Source organism: Colossoma macropomum, unplaced genomic scaffold, assembly GCF_904425465.1.
Source record: "Colossoma macropomum unplaced genomic scaffold, Colossoma_macropomum, whole genome shotgun sequence".
NCBI lineage: Eukaryota > Metazoa > Chordata > Actinopteri > Characiformes > Serrasalmidae > Colossoma > Colossoma macropomum.
Genome location: NW_023494807.1, coordinates 21,232,168 through 21,248,352, shown reverse-complemented (window position 1 = coordinate 21,248,352; position 16,185 = coordinate 21,232,168). Strand labels below are relative to the sequence as shown.

General features: G+C 38.3%; 1 protein-coding gene across 1 annotated transcript in view; it reads left to right on the top strand.

Annotated features, from left to right (window-relative positions):
* Positions 1 to 1,174: 1,174 nt before the first annotated feature.
* Positions 1,175 to 16,185, top strand: part of LOC118797131 (leucine-rich repeat and immunoglobulin-like domain-containing nogo receptor-interacting protein 3) — a 67,381-nt gene continuing 52,370 nt past the window's right edge. The window contains exon 1 of the mRNA XM_036556367.1: positions 1,175 to 1,567. The gene's annotated coding sequence lies outside the window, so the exon portion shown is untranslated. The remainder of the gene's footprint in view (positions 1,568 to 16,185) is intronic.

The following is a 16,185-nucleotide window of genomic DNA, read 5'->3' as shown; positions in this document are numbered from 1 at the left end:
CAAACCACAGACCCACAGTAAAAACTACTTTGTTAGTATTCATTAATATTATTTAATATTCATTAATATGAATTAATACTCAGACCTAGGATATTTACAAGCATCATATTATGATCTATTTAATCCCAAGGCATTAATTGTGACAGTAATAAGCTATGTATATATACAAAATCATAATTTCTAGGGCACTTTCTATATATCTTTGAATTTTTTGAATTATCATGAGTTTAATTTTTAATTAAAAACTTTGCTGTTTCATATTTTGCCCTGCGGTGGACTGGTGACCTGTCCAGGGTGTTTCCTGCTTTCCGCCCATTGACCGCTGGAATAGGCTCCAGCTCCCCCGGAGATCCAGGAGGATAAGCAGGCTTAGAAAGTGTGTGTGTGTATGTGTTTCACATTTTCAAGTCACTACAGAAACATTTTAGAGCAGGAAGTGAGATGGCATCCCTGTCCCTGCCAGTGCATTAGCAGTTTCGAATTGTTTTGAAGTTTGAAGTCTGAAAATCAGTGTGTAGCATTAATAATTGTCCTTACTGAAACACATTTTCTGCAATTAAGTAAACATTTTTGTTTTCATGAAAAATATTTTGACTTCATGTGTGCACACCTATTCAAAGCTGTGTAGGCTGGTCATGTACTGGCTAGCATTTTTAAGTTGAGCTCAAAATTGTCACTACCAAACCAGTCACAACCAAAATATTTGGTAACGTTTTAGAAGCATTGTTGTATTGGTGGTGACAAAATTGAATGTTCAATCACTGATTTTAATAAAATAAACACAATAAAGATATAAGGTCAGTTAAAGCAAAAGGATTTTAGTCTAAAGTTCAAGTCAGTTAAAAGTCTAAAATGTGTTTTCATCTCTGACTTTAAACCAATTCAGTAGAATGATCCATATATGGAAGTGATGCTATATTGCAGTTAAGATACATATTGCTTACTGGTGATCCTTCAGTTTGACATTATTAGCTATATATCATGCAGCCTTGCTTTCAGAAACCACTTCAACAATTACCTTTCATTTTCTTCTAATTATCCACAAGCCCTTAACTGTTCTACGTAATTGATTTCTCCCTGCACTTGTGAGACAGTCCCTTGACAGTGAAGCCAAACAGCGCGCGGACAGAGAGAGACAGCAACAGCTCCAGAAAGCGTCGGCGCTCCAACCCTCTCTACCCTCTCTCGCACACACATACACACACACACACACACACACACACACACTCCAGAAGAGAGAGCGAGCGCTCTGCTGCCCTGCTATCCCGGCAGACCCTCTTATAGGGGAGGTTGGGGGCTCATTTTCTCCTCGTCCATGCGTTTGAAGATACACACACACTCCAGGCTGTGTGAAGAGGAGGAAGTGATTGGCATGTGGAGCAAACACGCACGCACACTCGCCAGCGCGCGCACTCGCTCTGATTTGGGAACAAACACGGATGCTGTCGTCGTGTGACTTATGGACAGAGAGGAGGAGGTGACAGTGAGCGTGCGAGAACACACAACACACACGCACACACGCAGACAGGCAGATGAGGACGGAGCAGGAGCCACGCGACAGCCCTTGGTGAGTAAACTTCTTTTTCTGGCTTTTCTCTCTCTCGCGCGCACCCACAGCCGCACAGGTGAGGGGGTAATATAGGATAGCATAAGTAATGACCTGACGGATATTAGAGAATTAGAGATGTCTCATTTTGCTAGATTTACATTTTAAATCACACAATAATTTGTATGTAATTACATAATTATGCAATTAATTACATAGTCAGTTAAGCAGTAATTACATTGTGCTGCTCTACTGTCAAAAGCCCTGGTCAAAACCCTGTACAACTCTTTCTAGACTGGACTGCACTCTTGCAAGTGTCCCTAGGACTTTTCCTGCACCTTCTGTCACTCATCATTAGCACAATAAGCCTAACATTGAGCTTTGCTTTATTAATGCATGGCTATTTTTGACTGAGCTGTTGTCCTATTACTATAGTTGACGGGCGTTTTTGATGTGGACTCACTTCAGTGGAAGAGCTTCTTTTTTGTTGGTTGATTGGTTCAATGTTGATCCGGGATCAGGCTCAACTTTCTCCTGTGAATAACCCTCATTAGTGTTGTGGGGTAAAGGATCTGTCATGAGATCAGCACTTTAGGGAGTACTGTGGCTGGACTTTTGTAAACCTCTGACATAATGCGTGCAATTGACCCATCCATGCTCCACCCACAAATGCGTTCTTTCTTAGCAGGGGTGGGCTAGCATTACAGAACATTGGTCAAAACATTTTTGTTGAAACTTGTACATTATTCACAGTGGAATAGCAGAATCTTTACCATGTACTTTGTAGTAGGGATATGAGAATTGCTGATGCCCGTATCTCATATTTTTCATGTACATATTTGCCATAGTTGATATATAGACATTTATAGAATGCACATCTACCTAGTTTAGCATTGAGAAATATAATATTTATTTGTAGATGGTTAGAAATAGAGTAAGATGAATAAAATGCAGACATTTTAGCGCAGTAGCCCAGCATCACACTAACATTTGTCTTCTTCTGAGAACAATAAATAATAAGTACATTACCGAATACGTTTGAACTATCAGTTAAATCTAAACATCCGTCCGATGTTGACAATTTACCGACCATTATGATTCCAACAAATTAAACTGCTATACTCCTGAGCTGCATTGTTGTAGCTAATCAAGACTAGTCGGGTTTATAAAGAACACATTTTCTACCTTGCTAATGTTAGCTAGATTACAAAACAAAAACCCATTACTCACTGCGATGTTACCCAGCATGAGCATTTCCTAGCTAACGTAAAAGAATGACCAGTATCCTCCAATCATGTTCAATGACATAGCATTAGCAGCAGTTTAAAAAAATGCAGTGGCGCTTCATATGACTTGGAGAAGGCATGTGCTCATGTGCCAGCCTTCACCCTGCCAATTTGGTAGGATCATGTGATAAAAGGAGGCCTAACTAGTGGGTCAAAGTAGCTATCACTAAATGTGTGAAAAATTGGGCAACCCCCCTCCAAGACAAACAGTTTCTTATTAGATTGAACTGCAGTTTTTCAATCATTCTGTAAAGCTTGTCCAATCTGGAAACAGTTGTTAGGAAAGAACACATTTGTGGGAGGAGCATAAGTAGGTCATTTATGGCACCATCATAGACGAGATGGAGATGCAGGGTAAAAGCTAGAGAGCTGATAAACATAAACACACTGCCGATACCTGCAGCTGTATACAAATGTGCACAAATGTGGTGTGCCCGACTCTGTGCCATGATTCTAAAAGCTTGCACAATGAATGCTTCGACCCAAATCTACACACCATACAAAGGATGCTGTTTGTGAGTGTGTGAGTGTGTGTGCATGTGTGTGTGCGGCGTGTGTTATCTGCCTCTCTCCCCCGCTCGCTCGTCCATACCATTATCAGCAAGAGCGCTTCTGACAGGCGCTTTACCGCGTTGCCCTGGGCAATGAGGAGCTTTAAACAGGCAACAGGAGAACCTCCAACTGGCAACAGGAGCAACACCAACAGCCAGAGAGAAAGAAAGAAAGACAGAGAGCAAGAGACGAGTGAATATATCAGTATCTGTTTCTCCCTCTTCACACTCTCTTTATCTCTATCTGCTCTGTGTTTGTAGGAGAAGTTTGCTATTTATGAACCAAGCGTCTTATGACATTAGTGGCAGGCTGTTGTTTCACCAGTACACTTATTTTACTTACTGGGCCAGAATGGCTTTAACTAATGCACATAGAAAATAAAGGCAATTAAAAGATGTCTGACAATATGATCCATTACTATGGGTCATGTAGGTCATTGGATGTTATTGATGAGATTCTTTGGAAGAGTTAAGCACTGAGAACATTGTTCAGGCATGAAACTCATGAGGAGAAGTTCAGAAAACAATACCTTTTAGCAGAGTCCAGCAGCATCATTCCTTGGAGAAAATTTGAGTGAAATTCTAGTGCACTCTGAGACTAAAATACTGGGGTAAATATTTTGGTTATTGAGTCAACAACTCTGCAGATACAATTCAAGTCCAAATATTGTACGATTTTCTAGGTATTTTGACTATAAGTTAAACCAATTTTTTGCTTACCTTACCAAGGTCAAAAAGTCAGTTTGTATGAAATTTCTTCATCTCCTTTTAGACCCCACATCTATTATAAATAGAGGCCATTATAAAAGGTTTGCCATCATTTGTGCTCTATTGGCTCCATGAGGCGTGCAGTGCTTGGACCCGATTATTGCCGCTGTAATTTGTATTTGGTCATTTAACTTTCATAGTGGTTACAGTCCACAGAAATCCACATGTTCTACATCGATTTCAGACACAAACTAAATGGTAGCTAATTGTCTTGGATGCTAACAGTGTAAAATTTACACATTAACCTTTTTTGCCCATCATTCAAAAGCTATTGAAGAAACAAATCTGAGTATGTGAAAATGAAACCAATCCCACTTCTCATGGAATGTGACTCTTTTTTCACTTTTTTGTTATCTTAGTTCTGATTGGCCTGTAAAATTAAAAACTCTATGTCTGGTTTGGCTAAATAATGATCGTGGGCTGCTGCCATGCTGTTTTGGGAGAGTGGAGGGATTCCCTACATCTACAGTACTGTATTTACAAGTATGTTTGTTGCTACATATCCAGAGGGTGCCAATGATGTATTACTGCTCAGGCTGAAGCCCAGCTGCAGCTGAGACTGTAGTCCTGTTGTTCAATCATAGCTGAGCCACAGACAGTGGACCAGAGGATTACAGAGGGCACAGGCTAGAGTGAACTTCACCCCCATACCAGACCCCTGTACCTGGAAGCAACTGTGATGGCAGCAGTGCTGTTCTTTCCTTCTCTCCTTGTTTTGAGGGTACATAACATTGAGTTTGCAGTTTGAAGTGTGCTCCCGAACTGGACTGTGTGGTTTTAGCTAACTGAAACTGTGCAGGTTGGAAACAAAAATGACAAATTTGCCACCATGCTAGCACTAGCTCACTTTCTACATGCTCAATTATTAACATGTTCAATTCTAGGTATTTTTACAGAAAAAGTTGTGTGCTAAAATATCTCATTGAGTGGGATTTAAATAGAATTTTTGCCAGCATTTTGTAAAGCTAGCCTAGCAAAAGTTGGTATAAATAATAAAAGCATTAGTGGGTGGAGCATGGATTGGTCCAGTATCATGTATCTCTTCATGAATACACAGATAATGGTAGTTAGTTAGCCCATATTTTGTATGGGCATTGTGTTAAAATACATAGCACAAACTAAGAAAACTTCAGCACCTTTGGGGTTAGATTAGCCAATAGACCCCAAAATTATAAGTTTGTTCTTTAAGAGCTGAGGGAAGTTCTAAACAAAGTCTAATTTGTAAAAGCAACAAGTATTTCACCTGTTTTTGACAGACATGTCCTTAGATGCAGGCATTTTTTCTCTAGACGTTTAAGCATAATTAAAACAAAACAACACACTGATTATGGCGACCGGCCAGAGCATTAGCACCGGTGCCCTGCTGGTGCGACAATTATGAATAAAACCAGCAAATTAGAATAAATGCATTGTTTTCCATTCTGATTAACCTGACCGGGACAGTTGTGAGCATTGTGTATTATGTTATATAAGGCTTAAATAAGCATTGTGAAAGTTTGCCTTTAAAAGAACATAGTATCAACAAACTTTGGTGTTTATCCTGTGGTTATTTCCTTTGGACAGTGTTTGAATCCATAGCAAGTTTGTATTTTTCGGAAGGGAGTTAGTGGCCAGGCCCAGCGGATGTCAGGCAGCGCTTCCTGTCTAGGGCTAATGCATTTCCTGTGTGTGGTGTTGGTCCTGCCCTGCTCATTAGACATCAGCCCTAATGAACGGTCCTCTAACTTCCCTCCCAGCCAAAAAGTCTCAGGACTTCAGACCCCTGTTCAACTCTGCCAACTGATGCAGTTTATTTGTTTATTTTTTATAACATGTTTCTTGATTTGCATGAAATGGGAAGATTTACGTTCTTAAAAGCAGCCTGTAACCCAAAACCCAATTTTTTTACCTTGTTAGTTCATGTTCCCGGTCAGATTTAGATGTATTGTATCATTTAAAAGACAAATTTCTTATTCTCCTTTAATCTTCCATCAAAATGTAATGACTTTTGCCCACCTCTAAAACATGGTTTTTGGTTATGTGACAATGCACCAGCAATATGAAATCATGTTTACCTCCCACTCCCCTCAACCCCACCCATCATTGAGAGAAAACACTCAGCTAGCTCGGAGACTCTCCCTGATACCACGTTTCACTCACAAATACATCACTGCATGGAAGGCAAATGTGCTGTTTTCCTATTCAAGTTGGCTTTAAAAATAATGTGCCAGAAAGGGTTCTTAAAGCTATGCCATATTAAAACCACTTTGGTTCCATAAGGAACCTTTGAAAAGATGATTCTTTTAGAGCTACACTATGTAAGTGTTGGAGATTTGGAGACCTCTCTGGTGGAAATTGCACACAACATATGGAAGAATGTCTTGTAACATCAGTTGTGCTTCAGACCCCTCCCCAAACAGATGAATCAGATGATTGCGAGTGCTTAGGAAGAATATTCAAAGAGAGTTCAATTAAAACTCGGTGAAGGATGTGTCTTTTGATATTGTAATTGAATGATCTACTATTGTCATCATATCTTCATCAGTGTATTGTTGATTTTGCATTTGACACCTAAACATTGAGCTAGACCTTCTTTTTGAGCCTGTGTATGCGACGTTAATATGTAAAGAGGTATGACGTGGTCTGAAAAACTCCTGCAAAGTTTGACCTGAAACCTCTGACATTTAAATGACTATTTCAGGTCTTTTCTAGAACTGTACATTCATGCCAAGAACCATTCAGGAATGCACTGGTTCATTATAAGTTTAACTAAGACCTCTAGACTTCTAGATATATCGTCGCTGTCCAAACAAAAACATGTATCTCCAATTTTTGCCATTTTTACGTTTCTGCAACATTTGAGCTCAGCAGCTGTCCTTTACATTGTGTGAAAATTTCATGATGATTTGACCAATAGAAATGCTCCAAAATTGCTTAGAAGAAAATACATTTCCATTGACTTAAATGGAAGATAAAAAATGTTTTTAGCCTCTCCTGTAAAGTTACTATTTTGAAAATACTTGTTTTTCTTTGGGCAGTGACAATATGATATATGGTAGGTAAACAATGCAGTTTGATTGTCATAGTCTGACAAAGTCTTGGCTGACCTAAGTGGAGCATGATTAAAACATCCAAAATAGATTTGGACATGCCTGGCCCATACTACATGTAAGTCATTAATATAGAACATATTTAATATTTACAATTCAAAATCAGTGCAGCCATGTGAGTAGATCAGTGGTGTTAAAATTGGATTATACCCTACACCAGGATAATTTGAGAAGGTTGTCATTTAACACCAGCCTGAAATTGGGACAACTACGGTGATTGTCGGGAAGGACTGGCCTCAAAATAGGCCTCAAATATTCCCAAAGAAACCTTATTTTTTCATATTTCCCACTATTTTACATAGTAACACTATCATTACATAGTAAAATAGTGGGAAGGACAAGGGCACATATAGGTTATCTGGTGGTTTTGTATAGTAAATAAAATGGCAATATTTGCATTGTAGACTGGTTCCTTTCATCACCACCACTGTATAGAAATCTGAGTGAGTAAGTTTCCCTAGAATAGAGAATAACACACTTCAAACCACTATACTGGTGTACATGTAAACGGAACTATAAATGTACTAGTGTTTCATACAACATGTATGTTGTGTGTATAGTGTTCTATGGTTCAGTCCACTTTCTTAGACTAACTAAGTACTACATGTAAGTGTAACTAATGTAAGTGTCACAGTATAATCTCATTCTTGCATTCGCAACAGTGGCTGCGTATTTTCCTATTCAATCAGCATCACTGACTTGAGCATTTTGGAAGGAAAGTGGTTTAAGTGACTTGCCTGAAGGCAGCAGAAGTGTGTTCTGTACTAGAAAGAAAAGCTTCTGCCCCTTAACTTTAATTCAGTTCATTATTATTCAACTCAACCCCACTGTAATATATATTAGACTGTCTGATATCAAGAAATGAGTAATTCTATCCATTTCAAAAGATGTCACGTATATTACTTATTATCTGCCGACTGAACAGAAGCTGAAAGAAAGAGCGAGAGAGAGAGAGAATTAGACTCAGACAGCGACAGAGCCATGGAAAGCTCCTTAGTAACAAGAAAATCAATTTTCATTTTATCGTTTTAACGTTTGGTCAGGAAGCTAATTGCAATGAGGGCAGTTATGGGTAACAGGAGCAGTGAAGGTTAAATGGATATGGTTAGACAATCTGATTTACTTTAACCAGGCCAAACCCTGCCAAAGTTTGGAATTAAAATTCAAATGATTGAAAACTGCAACAGTCTTAAGCAAAGCCTTAACCTCAAGCGCTAGCTTCTTTTCCAGTAAGAGCAAACTGAGAAAGCAGCCAGTACTGTCACTGTCTGGCCTGCTATTGATGCTAATATAGGCTAAAGCAGGACCTGTGTGACTATTTTCCTTTCAGTGTGGATGTAGGCGAGAGCAGGTGACCTTGTTTTTGAAGGACTAGTTGGTTTTCAAAAGGAGTGAAACATCTCACTATAACTTTTCCCGCATTTCCCTTCACCACAATATCAACCACATTGATTAGCCAGCATATGTTTAGTGCCTGCATTTCTCACTGGATCTATGAAGCTAATGTGGTAATGTAATGGAAGTACAATGGAAGTAATGGAAGCTTGTGTTTTTTCAATTAGCATCATGCTAACCGCTTCACAAACCATCAAACACCTATTCAAACTATGTTAAGTAATATTAAAAACACTTCCTTGTATTATTTCTGCCACTGTTTGAAATATGTTTAGCTATATAAATAGACAAAAGCACACTGCATAGCTAAAATCAGTAGTAGTCTTGATGCCTAATGTTTGTTCACACTTTTGCCCGATTTAGAGAGAACAGTACATAATACAGTTTCAGAAATAAGTCTACGGATTTCTCCACAACATCAATTATGTTTAATGATTTGATGATGTGCACAACCCTGAACCATTATGCATTCTACTGTTTTTACTCTTTTATCCTGGTATATGCAGGTCTAGAGCTGGTTCTGCTGTTGACCATCTATGCTGGTCTATGCTGCTTTTTCTAGCAGGGTATGCTACTACATTAGTCTTTTTATCCAGTACAAAACAAAAGAAGAAAAGTTCAGACACCAAACATGGATGAAAAACCAAACATGGCTAAACAGCCATGTTTGGTTTTTCACTGAACTATTCCTTTTTTGTGGAGGTATGTTGAGCCATCTCCCTCCACCAAGCTCCTTAAACCTGTCAGCTTTAGAGAATTAATGGGTGAAAGCTCTGCCTTGTCTACATTTTGCTTCAATTTGTAAACCACTCGCACACCCAGTCTTTCAAAGGCACCTATAATGAAGCTAATTCGCCAGCGCATACCCTGAATCTTTACACAGCTTCACCCAACATTGTCTAATTGTTCGTTTGAAGTGTAAGGGTAGCAGGTCTGCGCATGCGAAACACGCTTCAAGGTCAATCCTCCATCCTCCAACTCCCCCCCTCTTTTTTGTAGCAGCCGTAGCCCGTTTCCATGGAGTTTTTACCCCTTCAATCCCTCTCCCCATCCCCCAGTACTGGGGTGCAAAGCAGTGTAAGAAATGGGGAGCCTATACTGCAGCTTATTCAAAGTCAATTACAGTTAGATGAACTGTTCTGTCCTAGCATTCAGTGCAACGTGTCAGTTGGCAATTGTCTATGGTTTAGGAGTGTAAAACTGTGACCTCATTATGATTTGATTTGATTATAATTCTTTTGGAGATGATTTAGTGCACCAATTCAATTTCATTATTTTGATGCAATACGTAAATGTGACTAGAGGAATTATTTACACAGTAGTGGAATATAGACAATAAAAACAATACACCAAGATTTTTGGATTTTTATTCAATATTGTAATTTTGGAGAAAAAATGAAGACATAATTGATCAATTATCTATTAGTCATTTATTTAACATTTCAAAATTGATGCAGGTCAATGGTAATATGTGATATGATCAGATAATAAATTGATACATTGATAAATACTGACCTTATTCAACAGCATAAAGGAGAAACCATTACTGCAAAAGTAATGACACAATTTATATTTTATTTTTCGTATGTTAAACTCTGTAAATAAATAGAACAGTTTCACTTAGAAAATCAACAAACTTATAGCTTGACTAAGGGTATTCAAACTTGCATTTAATTGTATATATGATAAAGCATTATATCAATTGCTGTTGTTTTATGATTTTGGTTTAATATCATCGTTTTGATTTTTTCATTGGTTGATTTCCACCAGTTGACTACTGGTATGGTCAGTGACCCTGTGCCTGTATCAGGAGTGAGTTAAAAACTTCTATGCAGTTGTTATCAATAATGCATTCTGATTAATCATTAGCTAATCATAGGGGCAGCTGGACAGAAGGAGGCCGTGGATCAATGTGGGGGGAATTACAGACGCTGTGGACATGATACGAGTCGAATCCTTGGTTTATGCCTGCAAGATTTATTCAATTGATTAAATTTTTAATGCCCTCTCAAAAATAGCTCTGGCAGTTTGAGCTCCATGGCTGCGTGTGCTGGCTTCCAGCTGAACGCTAGCAGTCACACAGCACATAGCCGGGGTCTGTGTGAGCAGGTTTAGTATAAGGCAGTGCTGCTCCATTTATTCTTACAGTTTTCCTCAATTACGCTGTTTATCTTATTATGTTTATTTATTATATCTTCTAATTATGGATGACACTGTGCTTTGTGTGTTGTTTGCTTGTATGCATGTGTACATATGTGTGTGTGTTTCATTTTGCCCTGACTTTGTAAACAAAAGAAAATAGGGCCAACCTACAATATCAGAATCAAGAAAATGCTCCTTGCTTGTGCTTATAACAGAACATCAGTGATGTATGAAAGTCTCCCATATTTTGAGTTATCTTTTCCTTTTTGTGGATCATATGAAAGCTTTAACTGCCTTTTACATTGTTTCAACATTTTATCATGAACAGGCAACTAGAAATTGATTAAAATTACTTTTGAATAAAATGTAGTTACTTAAAACTACATTAAAAGTTAAGGAAGTTTTTTCCTTTTTCTGTAAATTTCCAGTTTTCAGGATGTAAGTTTTCCTGTGACAGTAACGATTTTGCTGCATGTTTTATTTTTTTTAAACACACAGGACAAAAACATTTGACTGAGTTTTGGGTTAAAAATAGGCTTAGGCTTAGAAAATGATTACATGTAGTTACTTACACATACACATATAGGACATTATTATTACATAGGTACTCACATATAATTCATATGAGACATTATGTCTACATATAGATACTTACATATTAATAATATATATGAGATATGTTATTAAATATAGGTACATATGTGTATAATATATATGAGACATGAAAATTATTATTACATATAGGTACTTACATCTAGGGCTCTAATTAAGGGGGCTGGAGGGTAAGAGTAAAGCCCTCGGGTGAGGGCAAAACATGAGGTGACTGTCTTTTCTAAGTTTTCATTGTGTTCAACATTACATTCCTCCCCTGGTTAAATTGAAAACTTGTCCAGGCCAAATTTGTAACGCGCAGTGAGCTGCGCTTAAAACTGAAGAAGCTAAAAGCTCAAGCGCATCTCATACTGCTGAGAAAGGTAGGCTATTAAACCTCCTTGTCTTCTTGTCAGCTTGTAAAGACCACTGCAAACTGGACCACCACTCAGCAATGCAAAAATATTTTAAAGTACATAGATTGTGTTGCAGTGAGAGCGCAGGTAAACAGTTCATTTTTACATTCTTTTTGTATAAATATAATGGAATGAAATGTTAAAAATAATGTAGTGAATTTACCACATTTCATATCAGATAACTCTCCATAAACTAACTGTTTTTATTTGAAAAAGCTGAGGTGAAAAAGTGGAAGAATACAGAGGCAACTCTCACAAAAATATATTTTGAAAATAGTATACATTAGTGGGTCTACACATGCCACCTTATTCAGAGTTCTCTGCCACAGTTCAAACTCTATTTAATATGGGAACTGTCTGACAAATATGAAAAAATTTTATATGGGAACTGCCTGACAAAAGAGATATGTAAACATTTTTAAAATGTAGAAATTGAGATTAAATCAACTTGGATTAGCATTATAGAGAAATGGAGAATTTATATGCAGAGGGTTAAAAATGAATTAAATTCATTTTATTATTCATTTTATATATATTATGCAGCAAATTATTCAATTATGCATTGTGCTCACACACACACATACACACACACACACACACACACACACACACACATATATATATATATATATATATATATGTGTGTGTGTGTGTGTGTGTGTGTTTATTGTACATATTTTTACCGATAGATATTTACATGTATGTATAATACATCATATGGGGCGCATATATATGACTTTCTCCTTCCTTACGCAAGTGGATTATCTCACATGTAATCTCCTGACAAATGAATAACTTGGTTGTTTTGACTGGAAATGAAAGATGGTCTCTGACTTTTGAACAGTACTGTAACTATGAGGTGTGTGTGTGTGTGTGTGTGTGTGTGTGTGGCGGGGGGGCTTTACGGTGACAGTACTGTCTCTCTACATGGACAGAACACTGCTGTTTACACAAGACAGTTAGATTGCCTTCTGTTCTCATTCTCTCCTCTGTCACTTGTTTCCCTCTTTCTGTCTGCGAAGTGACAGAGCTCCTTCATTTTTCACATTTCTCTCTCTGTCTCTGTCTCTCTCTCTTTACTTTTCTCTTTCTCTGACTCTTTTCCCTCTCATAATAATAATAATAATAATAAGAAGAAGAATGTAAGCATAACATTAATTCTAATCATAATCACTATTAACAATTAGCAAAATTATTTTTCGTATTCATTTTTTATTTTTTAATATTATAACTATTATAACATTTTCCATTTCTCTGTCTTCTTTCTCTAATCTCTCTCTTTTTCTTCTTCTCTCTCTCTTTTTCAACCCCCCTTCCCTGTCTGTCTCTCCTCCCCCTCACTCTGTCTCTTTTTCTCCCCTCTCTCTTCTTACTCTCTGTCTGTCTCTCTCTCTCCTCTCTCTCCTTCCCAATCCCCCTTTCTCTCTTTCTCTCTCTGTCGCTTTCCCCTCTCCATCCCCGCACCTCTCTCTCTCTTTTTCTCTCATCTCCCCGCCTGTCTCTCTTCCCCCTCACTCTGGCTACTCCTCTCCCCCTCTCTCTGTCTCTCTCTCTCTCCTCTCTCCCCTTCCCCACCCCTCTTTCTCTCTTTCTCTCTCTGTCACGTATGGTCTAATATGCTGGTGAGGGATCAGTGCAGTGATGGAGGGTAATGCGTAATGTGTAGTGTAGTGTATGTGAACAGACGTGCTCTCTGTGCTCTCCTGAGTATCTCTATGTGTTTTTATTTAAATTTCTCCAGCATGTGTCGTGTCCTGACAGGCAGTGGATGAAGTTGGAATTAAATGAGGAAGGCCCAGAGAAGGCGGGGCTGCTCTAGTATGCAGAAGAAAGTTGCGCTACCCCTCGCAGTGATATAGCAGCAACCCTGTCCTAGAACCCTGTCACTACATCATGTAGGAGCTTTTGTTCTCTTTATTTAGATGATAGAACATCGACCTCCAAATCACTGCACAGAGACAGAAAGGTCAAAGTTCATAATGCAGTTCATACTGGGGTGTGGATATATGAGAGATACACAAGAGAGAAAAAAGAGAATGAGAATTAAAAGACAGAGTAAGAGAGAGCATATATAAGCAAGAGAAAAGGGAGAGAGGGTGGAGGTATAAGTGGAGTGAGAGAAAAGAGAGAGGGAAAGTGAAAGAGGAGGGAGAGGACAGTGGCAAGAGGGAGAGAAAGTGAGAGAAAAAGTGTGACAGAGGACAGAGAGAGAGATAAAGAAAGCAGAGAAGTGAGAAATGAGAGAGGGGTGTAAGTAGAGTGAGAGAGAAGAGAGAGAGAAAAGAGTGAAAGAAGAGAGAAATAATAGAGAAGGTGAGAGAAAGGATAGAGAAAGTAAGAGAGAGCAATAAGTAGAGCCAGAGAATAGAGAGAAAGTAAGAGAGGGAGACAGAGTAGAGAGAGAGGAAGATATAAGCCAAATAAGCAGAGAAAAAAAGAGAAAGTGACAGAGAGAAAGAGGACAGAGAGGGCTGAGAAAGACAACAGGAGCAGTGAGCAAGGTAAAGAAAAGGTGAGAGAAAAGAGTGTGAAAGTGAAAGAGGAGAGAGAGGGAGAGATAGAGGCAGAGAGAAAGGATTTAAGTAGAGTGAGAGAGAACAGATAAGAATAGGTAGAGAGAAAGTGAGAGAAAAGAGAGGGACAATGTAAGAGAAAGTGGAAGTGTGAGAGAATAGAGAGAGAAAGTTAGAGGGATGAGAGAATAGAGAGAGAAAGTAAGAAAGAGAGACAAAGAGAGAATAGACAGAAAGTAAGAGAGAGATGAGAGAATAGAGAGAAAGTAAAAGGAGAGAGAAAGTAAGATAGAAAGAGGAAGTGAGAGAATAGAGAGAGAAAGTAAGAGTGAGGAAAGAGAATAGAGAGAACATAAGAGAAATGAGTGAGAGAAGGAAATATATGAGTAAAGTGAAGAGAATAGAGAGAAAGTAAGAGACAGTGGAAGATACAAGTAAAGTGAGAGAAAGTAGGCGAGAGAGATGAAAATAAGTGAAAGAGAAGAGAGAAACATAAAACAGAGAGAGGAATATATAAGCAGAGTGAGAGAAAATAGATAGTGAGAGAGGGAGAGATGAGGGAGAGAGTAAAATATAAGCACAGTGAGAGAAAAAAGAGCACGAAATTGAAATAGGACAGAAAGAAACAATGAGAATGGAAGGAAATGAGAGGATAAAGAAAACAGAAGCAGAAGTGAGGGAAAAGAGAGAGAGAGAGAGAGACAGAAAAAGGAGGAGATAAATGAGAGATAGAGAGAGAGAAAGAGAGAGAGTGTGTGTGTGAGAGAGAGAGAGAGAGAGAGAGAGAGAGATTTTAATTGGACCTGAATATATTCGAAGAACATTCTGTCTCTGTACGAAGTTTAGATGTGAACCTGTCCCAGGTTCTGTCTCAACCTGTCCTGAGTTACCTAGAAAAAATGACAGCTGTCATCACATCACTTACAAACAAACTTAAAAGCAAATTATTATCAACTATTCAAAATTAAGTTTAAATTCCTCTTTAATGGCTTTTTTTTATCAATCAGTTTCTTCAAACAACATCCCAAAAGTTTTTAGTCTGTAGGTATGAAGAGTTAAGAAAGGGGAAAAATTTAAGAGGGGTACATGCAGGCCAATGTCTGTTAAGGGTTCATATAATGGAACATTAAAATTCCCTTGCTCTTTTGAAATAAACAGTTAGATATATCATGTAAACAGGGTTAGGTTTATAAAAACACAGTCTCCAGTCTTCATAGTCAAGATATGGAAACTAAAACTGCAAAAACAACTCATTTTGAATTTGTTTTTGTGATGTCACAAAAATAACCCATTCACACACATCAGTTTATTTTACAGTTTAGCCACTCACACGCTGAGGTTATGAGAAGTGTTTCAACCTAGACTACTTTTCGAATGAGGCACAATACAGGGTGGCCAATCAGAACAAACTCTCATCACTGTCTTATTTACATCTTGGAGTCTTAAAGTCACAGTAATAAAAACAGCTTGTTTCATTCTAATGGATAAAGAGAGTTGGTTAAAATGTATAATGACTAATTTTAGTACATAAAACCACACAAATAACGTAAGTGCACCTCAAGAAAAATGTAGGATATGGGCCCTTTAAAGGTGAGAAACCCAAACATGAAATTTGAACTAGATCAGAGCCTGACAAATATTTGAGAAATGATCGGGTCCTGCTGGGTTCAGGCAGTTATTTCAGACTCTGAAGTGTGTCCTAGAACCCTGTCAGTACATCATGTAGGAGCTTTAGCTCTCTTTAGTTGGACACTGACAGGACATCAACCTCCAAATCACTGCACAGAGGGGTCAGTCAGAGGAACGGGGCAGCGGACTAGAGTTTATAGAGACTGCAGCAGATAGTGGGCTGTAGATATGAGAGAGAGAGAGAAATGAGAATAGAGAG